The sequence below is a fragment of the Triticum dicoccoides genome, chromosome 3A, assembly GCF_002162155.2.
Source record: "Triticum dicoccoides isolate Atlit2015 ecotype Zavitan chromosome 3A, WEW_v2.0, whole genome shotgun sequence".
NCBI classification, from domain to species: Eukaryota; Viridiplantae; Streptophyta; class Magnoliopsida; order Poales; family Poaceae; genus Triticum; species Triticum dicoccoides.
Genome location: NC_041384.1, coordinates 407,023,159 through 407,035,440, shown reverse-complemented (window position 1 = coordinate 407,035,440; position 12,282 = coordinate 407,023,159).

Below are 12,282 nucleotides of genomic sequence, written 5' to 3'. Positions count from 1 at the left end.
TCCTTCAAATATAACTCAATGCAACCATTAGTCCATAGAGAATGTCATCAACTACCAAAACCACACATGGGGGCACCGCATGTCCTTTCAATCTCCCCCATTTTGGTAATTGATGACAATCACTTTGAAGAGAGTTTATATAAAGAATTATGCATCACCATGCTATACAACAACCAATAATGCATGCGTAGGAGATGCGTATGCTTAGGAACAAACCAAAGCCAGAAGAGACAACTCTCTAAACTTCTCCACAAAACTCTCTAAAACTTCTCCCCCATTGGCATCGATTGCCAAAATGGGCTAAAAGCTTAGAAGGCCAATATAAAATGTGTTCCTCCATAAATTGTGTATTTCTCAACAAGAGAGTGGAATGCAATACACATATCCAACGGTAAATACTTGGAGGAAGACAAACTATATTGAGGCCCAAAGATTGCAAAAGGAAGATATGCCACAAAGACATAATCAAAGAGAGAAACAAGCAATCAAGCAATCAAAAGATACCAATTGAAGCAAACTATCAAAAGATACCAATTGAACCAACTAGGCCAATGACCCTACGAGCCACATGAATAAAGGATATTATGATAAGAGTGGAGCAGTGTTCTAAACAAACTAGAGAAGATCCCCATGATTTGTGCACATCAAGAATTTTTGTATTTGGATACAAAGTGCACAAAATAGGATCATAGCTCCCCCAAAATCAATAGAAATTAACAACAAGTGCAAGAGAGCATATAGGAAACTAATCCTAGTACTTGCAACAAACACATGGTTGAGCAACAAGTAAGAGAGGCAACTTAAGAGTGGGCTCAACCAAAAAGATTTGTGTGAGTCAAGGCAATGCACTTGAGAAGACTAATGTACAGAAGAGCATTAAGCATCAATAAAGTCTTCAAAGAATGAGGCACATGGTGCAAGGCCTATCATTCCCACACACAACTAGCAAATGGGTTCACAAGCTTACTAATAAGCATATAGAGAACCTATGCTTGTGACAACCCGCGGTGAAGATAGAAGATGAAGGATGCCAATTAAGATGGCAAAAACCTCGTAAAGATAAGCACAAGGAAAATAATCTTCACCACACAAGAGCGCATCAAGATGCAACGATAGAAGACACGCACTCAAGGCAAAAGCTTTCACGAAGCCACCAAAGAAATAACATAAGAAAGACAAGGTGGACGTGAAAGAAAGGATATCATCTAGATATGCAACTTCTCTCAAGTGTATAAGATTCTAGGTAGACGAAATCATGATATATATATATATATGTATGTATCTACAAAGAAGGATGTACACCCGAAATAGTTACAACACGAAGGAACAAGATATCCAAAAGGAAGTCATACATATACCAATAAGATATTTGCTTGAGAGCATAGCACATGGCTAGATATGGTCTTATTGTATATAAATGCATTCCAACCACACGAACATCAAAGACATCACAACTAGCAACAAGACATCATTGTTGGGATGCTTTGAGAAAGGAAACAAGTATCACAAGAAAGAATGGATAACATGCCATGATACAACCTACACAAGGTTGATGCAAGAAATGTGTGCATGAAGTATATGAAGATACTTGTTACCGAGATAACATTGGAAGGATGTAGTAGATACCAATTGAAGGTACAAAGTAGTTCATTGATCATCCTAGCTTGACTCCAATAAGCACATGGTGACAACACCTTCTTTGTGAGTGAGCCGAGCATCCAATGCATCTCCACTTGTTCCTACAACAACAACACAAACAAAATGGTACCCAAACTCATTGGGACCAAAGAGTTAGAGAACCAACAACACATAGGACAAACTCCACATAAATATGTGCATATAGATATGAACATGAATTTCATGCACATCTCATCCAATTTGAGACTTGGTGGAGTTCCCCCTATATATTGTGTCAAAGAAAGAAAACATGCCAAAGAAACTACAAGAAGTAAATATGCATGCTCAAGACTTTCAAGAACCGAGACCAAAAGACAAAGAAATACCAAGCGAAGAAAAGATACCAAATGAATAAATCATCACTTGGAGGATATCCATAAAAGATACATCAAGGAATGAGATATCCATTGATACACTCAAAAAGAAAGATGTCAAACTCCCAAAAGAGAGAATGGTTCCAAACAAACCAAGCCCTCTACAAAGTTTCATGATGGCACAAAGCACCAAAAAGAAACAGCTTGCCTTCCACAAACACACACTTGATAAGGATCACAAGATGAGTGTTTTATAGAGAATATGATAGCTCCCCCAAGACTAGTGCATTGTAGAGAATTTGCATTTGAATACAAAATGCACGAGGTGGGATCACCACTTTCACTATATCTAGAAAACACTAGACAAGGTCAAGAAATTAACAAGATCCACAAGTGATATGGAATACAATGGGAGTTGACACAATCCTAGGCAAGATATAAAGCAAATAAAAGCAAAGGCCAATGTAAAGATGATCAATAATTTCTACCACACATAAGTGAGTACCAATTGTCAAAAGACAAGAAGTATTTGGAAATAATTCCCAGTGGTAGATAACAAGGATATCCGACATCATCTTCACACCAAACAAAAATAAAATTGCAACTTGTAGAGCTAACATGCCACCTAGGAACAAGATAATTTACAATATCAATTCTAGGTGACAATATCTCAAATGTACACATTTTATAGGCTAGTAATATACACATAGCATATTACTCCCCCATAATATGATACCAATTAAAGATAAACAAGAGGCAAAATAACTATCCAACACGAGATAATTAATGGACAATATAGAATTTGAATTTATCATGAGAAGACATACCACATAACGACTAGATAATCTTGAAATATCAATACTAGATGGTATTACTCGTGTACACACATATATAGGATTGTGAGGTGCACAAAGCACATCACTCCCCCATAATGGGATATTCCATTAATCTCTCACAAGAGCCAACTAAGAAAAGAACAAGATGCAAAAGGCTCAATGCATGACACACACGTACATGATGTGCAAACCAACACACACATACTTGATTGCTCAAGATAATCAAGTTGGAAGCACAACATATACAAACACATGCAAGGCACAAAACCAAACATGCAAAGGGGTAAGTAACTATCAATGTAAACACTTTAAGCACGAGTTACCGCATGAAGAAACATTGGATATAAGATAGAAACTTGATATAATTCGAATAACTTGGCTTGAGACAATTAGAATGATGAAGTCCCCTTAATTCTTCATAAAGTAGCCAAGTCTCCAATGCCCTCCAACAACACCTATTGATCAAGTGTGAGCTTTTTGGTCCCCAACCAAGTTGGGTCCTAAGAGGTTAGTCACAATAGGCTTGGCTACCCAAATGGTTCTCTTCTTGACACCACTTTGAGTACCAACAACTTTGGCAAACACATTGCCAACCTTATCCTTCCCAAGAGAATAGATATCATCAATAATAATTGGGGTGGATAAGTTACCACTAGTGCATGAAGAGGCGAGGTGACCTTTCTCATGACATAAGTAGCAACGTCTACTCTTCACTTTCTTCTCACTTGATTTCTCAACTTGAGAAGCATTAGCTTGAGGATTCTTGGGAAGAGGACTTTCTTCAACTTGTGGTTGAGCATGAGATCGAACTTGTGTCCGCTTCCCTTGTTGCTTGACACTAATGGCCTTCTTCTTCAATGGGCAAGATCTAACATGATGCCCTTCTACTTTGCACTTGAAGCAAACAATCTTGGCTGAATTCTTGACTTGTTCTTGGCCCTTCTTTTTGTTTATCTTGGACTTCTTCTTCTTGGAGTTGAATCCAAGTCCACCTTTGTCATTGGGGGATTTTTGCACACTCAAGATATTGTTGAGTGTGAATTTCCCTTTTCCCTTCATGACTCTTTTCCAAGTCTTTCTTCAAAGAAGTGACTTGGGCCTTGAGCTCTTTGATTTCCTCTACATGGTTAGTCTCAACACAAGTACTAGAGGAAGTATAAGCTTCATTGTTAGAGCAACAAGGAAAGGAAAGCAATTCATCACAAGATGTACCAACATTGTGAGTAGATGAATTACAAGGACTAGCACATGGCAACATAGCATTTTGACTAGAAGTAGTGCTAGTATCCACATGAGGCTCACTAGATGTTACCTTAGTAATCATGGCCTCATGAGCTATCTTTAGCACATTATGGGATACTAGAAGATCATCATGAGAGCTTGAGAGCTTTTCATGACTTTTTTTTCCAATTTCCCATAATTGCTAGATAGCAACTCAAGTTGAGCCCGTAGCTCAACATTCTCCTTCAAAATGGATGCTTCACAAGTAATAGAGTTAGTAGCACAAGCATCATCACTAATAACAAGAGGAGAGGACAACTTGGAAAGCTCTTTTAAATAAGAAGCTTCAAGTTGAGCATGAGACTCAGTGAGTTTGATAAGCTCACCCTCAATGACCCTCGAGCCATTTTTGAGGTGCTCAAAATCCTCAAGGAGTCTAGCACGAGAAACTTCAAGCTTAGCATTGTTAGTTTCAAAATCAGTGGCCACCACAAGAGCTCTATCACGAGATTTCCTCACTCTAGATAATTCTAGAGCAAAAGTCTCCTCAAGAGATTCCTTGGTGGTTTGTTCAAGTTCAAGAGCTTGAGAGAGGTCCGCAATCTCATTAGCGTAATCACGCTCATGACCTTCCATTTTAACAATGGTGACCTCATGCTCCTCAAGACGAGATTCCAACTCATCAATACATTTCTTGCCCTCAGTAGCAATAGACATGATTTCCATGAAGTTGGAACAAGCAATTTTATTCTTAAGAAGAGCTTTAAAAATTATTTCCCCCTTAATTTTTAAGGAGACAACATCATCATTCTCTTCATCATAATCAACATCATCATCACTCTTGACATCATCAATATCATCACAAGATATATTGGGATTCAAAGTGGTAGATACCTTTGAAGCCTAGGCCATAAGGCAAAATGCAATAGATGATGATTTAGGATCCCTTGAAGCACCATCCAAGACCACATCTTGTTCCATGGAGTGTTGGGTTTCCTCTACATTGTTAGCACAACAACTCGAGGAAATACATGCATTTTCATCATGGCAACAAGATATAGCAAGCATATCATCATGAGATTTAGTCAAGCAATTTCTACATGATATGCAAGAACTATCAACACAAGCATGTGAAACATTTGGAGTGCTCGAAGTGCTAAAGTCCAAAGATGAAGCATTGCAATAAGAAAGTGATGAAGGATTATCAACAATGAGCCCACTATCATCATTGCAACGAACACCACTACTCACCATGTCATTACCTTGTGGCAAACCACACGTAGGTGAAGTAGAAGAAGTTGAGAACACAACACGGCCGGAGGTGGAGGGAGAACAATCATCCCCACAAAACTTGGACACGCCATATTTATCTTGAAGCTTTGTCCACAACTCATGAGCATCCCGGAACGACATGAGTTGAAATATAACTACATTGCTCAAAGCATCGAAAAGCACATTAGAAGCTTGAGCATTGAGATAAGAGTTTTTCTCATCCTCTAAAGATAATCTTAGGGGATCCTTTGGAGGAGAAAACCCCATATCTACAATTCGCTCTAAATTTGGGTCCATGACCCTTAAGAGATTAAGCATGCGAATTACCCAAACATCAAAATTTGTGCCATCGAAACTAAGAGTGTCAGAGAATCCTAATCCCCTAGTCGACATATTTACTCTCTAGGTGGTTAAGCCTAATAAATAGAGACGAGGCTCTGATACCAATTGAAAGATCGTGGATGTCGCCTAGAGGGGGGGTGAATAGGCGTTTTAAAATAATTACGGTTTAGGCTTGAACAAATATGGAATAAACCTAGCGGTTAATTTGTCAAGCACAAAACCTAAATCAACCAGGCTCACCTATGTACACTAACAACTAATGCTAAGCAAGATAAGCAACTATGAGATAGCAAGATATATGACGAAGAACAAAATGGCTATCACAAAGTAAAGTGCACGCGGAGACGACGATGTATCCCGAAGTTCACACCCTTGCGGATGCTAATCTCCGTTTGGAGCGGTGTGGAGGCACAATGCTCCCCAAGAAGCCACTAGGGCCACCGTAATCTCCTCACGCCCTCGCACAATGCAAGATGCCGTGATTCCACTAAGGGACCCTTGAGGGTGGTCACCGAACCCGTACAAATGGCAACCCTTGGGGGCGGTCACCAAACCCGTACACTTTGGCAACCCTTGGGGGCGGTCACCGGTACCCGTCAAATTGCTCGGGGCGATCTCCACAACCTAATTGGAGACCCCAACGCTTGCCCGGAGCTTTGCACCACAATGATTGAGCTCCGAACACCAACAACCGTCTAGGGCGCCCAAGCACCCAAGAGGAACAAGCTCAAGGGTACCAAGCACCCAAGAGTAATAAGCTTCTCAACTTGTAACTTCCACGTATCACGTGAAGAACTCAAACCGATGCACCAAATGCAATGGCAAGGGCACACGGAGTGCCCAAGTCCTTCTCTCTCAAATCCCATCGAAGAAACTAATGCTAGGGAGGAAAATGAGAGGAAGAACAAGAAAGAGAGCACCAAGAACTCCAAGATCTAGATCCAAGGGGTTCCCCTCACATAGAGGAGAAAGTGATTGGTGGAAATGTGGATCTAGATCTCCTCTTTCTTTTCCCTCAAAAACTAGCAAGAATCCATGGAGGGATTGAGAGTTAGCAAGCTCGAAGAAGGTCAACAATGGGGGAAGAACACGAGCTCAAAGGATTAGGTTCAATGGAGAAGAAGACCCCCTTTTATAGGTGGGGAAAAATCCAACTGTTATGCTCACAGCCCGCACCGAGCGGTACTACCGCTCCAACGAGCGGTACTACCGCTAGGGCGGTAGTAGCCCTTTGAAACGCAACAGCGAGGAGGCAAAAAAGCCAGAAGAACCGTTGGAGCGGTAGTACCGCTTGACATCACGGTACTACCATTAGGGGTAGCGGTACTACTGCTTGCAAGCGGTACTAAAAAATTACATCCGTGCCTACCACCGCTGGACTTGGGACGAGTTTTTGGTCCGGAGCGTTACTACCGCCGTAGGAGCCGCGGTATTACCGCTCTGGAGTGGTAGTAAAAAATTACATCCACTCCAATTCGCCGTAGTACCGCTGCGGCCTTTTCAGAACACCAAAACTACAACAACTTTTGCAAACGGACTCCGGATTCGATGAAACCAAGTTTGTTGGAAAGCTAGCGACAAGGGCTAACACAATCTTGATAGAAATACCAATAAGGAGCAAATGAGAAAAGGCCCAAAAGAAAATGGTGAGAACCCTTCCTCGTATAAGACTGGTAAAACCTCCAACACCGAAAACATCATAGAAGACGCATGCAAACTCCGTTTTCGATGAACTCAAGCTTGTCATCAAGATGACCATAAGCTCTAAGACTCACAAAGAGAACCAAACAAGAACCAAGAAGCATGATGCAAGGATGCAATGGTTTGAGCTCTCTACTAACGATACGATCAAGCGACCAACTTGAGAGCCCCCCTTGATAGTACGACAAACGATCCTATAATCCGGTCTCCCAACTACCACCACGAGACCGGTAAAATAGAAAGCCTATCAAGGGCAAACCTTTGCCTTGCACATGGTCCACTTGAGCTAGATGATGACGATCTTGAATCCCTCAAGTTGGACCACCTTTCTTGATTGCGTTGGCTCGATGAAGACTAGATGATTGCTCCCCCTTACTCCACTATGGGTGAGCCACTCTTAGGCACATCTTCACAAGTCCATTGACACCACAGTGGATGGCAAGCTTCAATAACTTGATCTCTTCGTGGTGCTCCACCTGAACTTGCACATGGCAATCTTGATGACGATCACCACTTGATGTCATCTTTTCCATGGGTTGTATGATGTCTTCCTCTTGACGCAAGCCCATGGACACGTACCTAACCCCACATAGAACTCTCACATAGACCATGGGTTAGTACACAAAGTGCAATGGACAATGCTTACTATACCATGGGATCACTTGATCCCTCTCGGTACATCTTTTACGCTTTGTGAGTTGATCAACTTGATTCACTCTTGACAGTCTTGATCAACCTTGAATATTTCCAACTCTCTTCGTTTGGATGATGTCATGAAGGTAAACATGAATGATCACACAATCTTCTTCTTCAAGACATGCTTGCAATAAGCTCAACACTCACATGACCAATCTTTGGATAATTCCTTAATAGCACCTTGGTCAACACATAAACTCCTTGAAACCAACACATGGACTTCAAGAAATGCCTATGGACAAATTCTTCAAATATAACTCAATGCAACCATTAGTCCAGGGAGAATGTCATCAACTACCAAAACCACACATGGGGGCACCGCATGTCCTTTCAAAGCATGAAACTCGTCACCGCCCGGCGATGATCGGTGGTACTCTGCAGTGGAGGTTGAGTGGTGTGGGTTCGCGACCCTTGAGACTCGACCGGGACAACGGAGGCTCGAGGCGGTAATAGCGGCGAGGCGTGCGGTATGCATAGGGCATGGAGACGGGCCAGGGCTCTGGTGGTCATACATGTGATGAGACAACTGCGAGTTTGACTCGGGATGATTACAAGCAATGGTGAAATTCCTTCAAGTTTCAGACAGACGGTCAAGAAAGGAGCGATGAGGTTGAGTTCAGGTAACTCTTATGTGTGACTCCCAATATGTGAGTTGTTCACTTTCACGCAGGCTAGTGATCAATGTGTGATGACGTTGGACTGATACTCTGGAAGTTGGGAGCGCAAACTAGAGTAATGTGGAACTTGATTTTGCTCGAGTGTTGACTATACTCAAGAAAAGAAGGGACTACAAGTTGCAGGTGGAGTCTTATGGAGTCTTTGGAGTAGCAGCGGTACTCATGGGATAAGCTCAAGTCCAATGTACATGGAAGTTTGACGCATTGACAAATTCAAGATGGTGGAGAATATTCGCCAAGGTGGAGTTTGTTAGAGTTGTGTCGAATATAATATACAAGTAGGTTACAGTTGGACTATGAGTTGTATTGTATTTACATAGGATGTGGAGTCGTGTCCTAATAGGACACCTGTATCCTAAGCCTCTCATATATAGCGGGGGTAGACACACGATGTAATATATGCCAACATAATGGCACTGGAACGCAGGGGAAGCCGGCGGCATGTGCCGGTGTCCAGGACGACCGGGTGCGGTATTGTAGCGGTGTCACGGGGAGGAGCGCCCGTAGTCAAGCCCCGGGATGTAGCCATATCGGTGAACCTCATTAACAAATCTCGGTGTCGCGCTCGTGTGATTGCTTGGTCCTCGGATGATCAACGGTATGCCTCGGATTTATTCTAACAATAATATTCAATTATGAAGAAATCTCTGTCTTTCACCTTCATATCTAGACTAAAAAAATATGCTACACTTTGCTTCGCTTACCAATTGTCTCGAGTTTGCATAGTATCCATAAAAAATTTGTCTCAATTAGGTTACATTATTCGAGTCATCCTTCACAAGAATTAACGAATCATCAACAAAAAGTAAGTGTGATGCCGATGATGCATTTGTGCACACCTTAACTCTCACAATCCTACCGACCTTCCCTCTATGAGCCAATAAACTTGAAAAATCTCCTGTGCGCAGATAAAATAAATAAGGTGATAAGGGGTCCCCCTGCCGGAGCCCGCTTTTAGGCATGAAATCGTTTGTGTTCTTGGTCATTGAAGCGAACTTTATACTTTACCAAAGTATTACATGCCATGATCATACCAGCAAAGTCATCATGAAAACCCAATCCCAACATAATTTTTTCTAGGAACCCGCATTCAACTCTATCACACGCCTTATGCATGTCTAGTTTCATTGTACTATTTCCCCGACTTGTTATGCTTTAATGTATGGATATATTCATAGGCTAACACGATACTATTAGTAATTAACTTGCCTGTAACAAAAACACTTTGCACATGGGAAACTATATCATTAAGGACATGCTTCAATCTAAGGGTGATCATCTTTGAAATTATCTTTGTAAAGGACTGTACATAGGCTGATTGGCCTATATTGTGTGATACATTCTGGATTCACAACTTCTGGAATGAGCTCAATAACTATATGTTCCACCCCATAGGAATCAATTTATTATTCACAGCATCAAGAACCTCTCCTGTGATTGAATCACCTAGGATGTGCCAACATTTTTTGATAAATATAACATGCAAACCATCAACCCACAGAGCTTCCACGTCTCATATAGAAAATAAGGCTTTTCTTAACTCTTCAGCCAAAGGTTTTGACAAAGACCCATTCATATGTTCATTCACTCATGGCACCACTTTGTCCAATAATGCATGATTTATCTCATCAATTTTAGCAGCTCTGAAACAAGTGGGTTCAAATATGCATTACCTTCATGCAAGTTACCCAGATTATCCTAAGCCTTTTTTCTCTCTATTTTCTTGTTGTGACAAATTGATGGAAAAAGAAGTATTCTTGTCACCAAACTTCATCCAGTCCACACAACTTCTTTGGAGATGGTACATCTCCTCCTACTGCAATAGTTTCTCAATCTCCTCTACCGCCCCTCTTTGCTTTGCAAGATATGAATCATTTAGTGGCCGTCACGACAACTTCTAATCTTCGCCAAGCTCCTCTTAATCTGCTTTTTGTGCTTCTCATGACCCTTATGTCTCACTGATGTAACTGTTTGTGAACCACAACCAAATTGCCTGCCAAATTATTGCTTTGAACTCTATTTCTTGCTACCCCAAGCCCTTGGACCATTTTCTTGAACCGGGTTTCCTTTGGCCATTTAGCCTTGAACCTCAATACCCTTGGTTTGCATCCTTCTTGGGCTATTTGGGCTTTTGTATTCATAAGTAAGGGCCTATTATCCGAGTTTACATAGCTCAAGTGGGAGAGAGCTGCTTCTGGGAATTTATTCATCCACTCCTCATTAACTAGTGTTCGATCTAGTCGCTCCCTTAATAAGATCTCTATGCCATGTGAACTTGTATCAAGTGTACTCAAAATCTAATAGTTCTCAATCTGCTATCGCCACCATAAAAGCTTGCATGTATTGATGTAGACACGGGTTTCCTCCTCCTTTCTCCAAAGTAAATACAAATTCATTCATATCACCAATTACCAACCAAGGAAGATTATTGACTACATGTAGATCTCTAAGACAAGCCCATGCTTCATGTTTGTTTTCCCATTTTGTCTCTCCATGCAAACCTATCATCCGCCAAACATTATTCCGACCCATCGGACCCTGTGCAAGTGGGAGCTACATTCACCGACCTACCCTTATTCCAACATACACATCTATAGAAAGTTTGTTTTCTATCGAAGGGTAACCATAGCCTCATTATTCTAAAGCAAGAGCAAGTTGCCACTCCTGCCATCACTACACACCACTTCCTTATGATCTATCTTCATACGTCTTCGATCACTTCCGTAGCTTAATCATCCAAATGAGTTTCAGGCAAGAACACAATATCTGGGCCTTGTAGCCATTTAATATCCAACAATGCACTTACAACCGGGTTCCTCGAAAGCCTCCGACAACTATAGCTTAGGAATTTCATTGTTCCCGAGCAACTGCCATCCCAAAGGCCGCCGATATAAGGTCTTTTTTTTCTTTTTCTCCCTCACCTCCCCTTCACGTGGTATCACCGATCCTGGAGCATTGATATTTGAAACCATACTATCAAGAGCCAGACCATCATACCCCTTTTGTTTCTTTTCTTTTGCACCTTTTGAGGAGTTGAAGCGGACTCCGATCCATATTCCCACCAAATAAGTCCACTTTTTTGCGACCTTTGATGACACATCCACTAGGATTATAGCTCCAGCCAAGCTTTGTGATTCTCTGACCCTCGAGTTAGAGTTCATAGCCAACCTTTTCTTTGCTGAAGGAACCATACCAGTCATGTTAATATCCTCATGATGGTCATTCTTTTTTCCCATGTCCCGTCAAAAGATTTTGAGGTTCTTTGTATCCAAATTCTGCATTCCATCTCCAGCTACCTTGACCATCATAGGTTATATCCTCTTCTCCGTTACTACTCCGATTCCGATCTAGAACACCTCCTCTTCCAAAAACCCCTGCCAAAAGGAGCACCTCTCCTTCCTCTTCTATTACCCCTTCCAGAACCACGACCACCATCCCGATTTCTTCGTTCACCAGCTAGAATAAATTCCCCTTATTCAAACTTGGACAGAACGCATTATCCCTGTTCCACATCCCTTATATCAATGACCTATAAGTCCATACTGG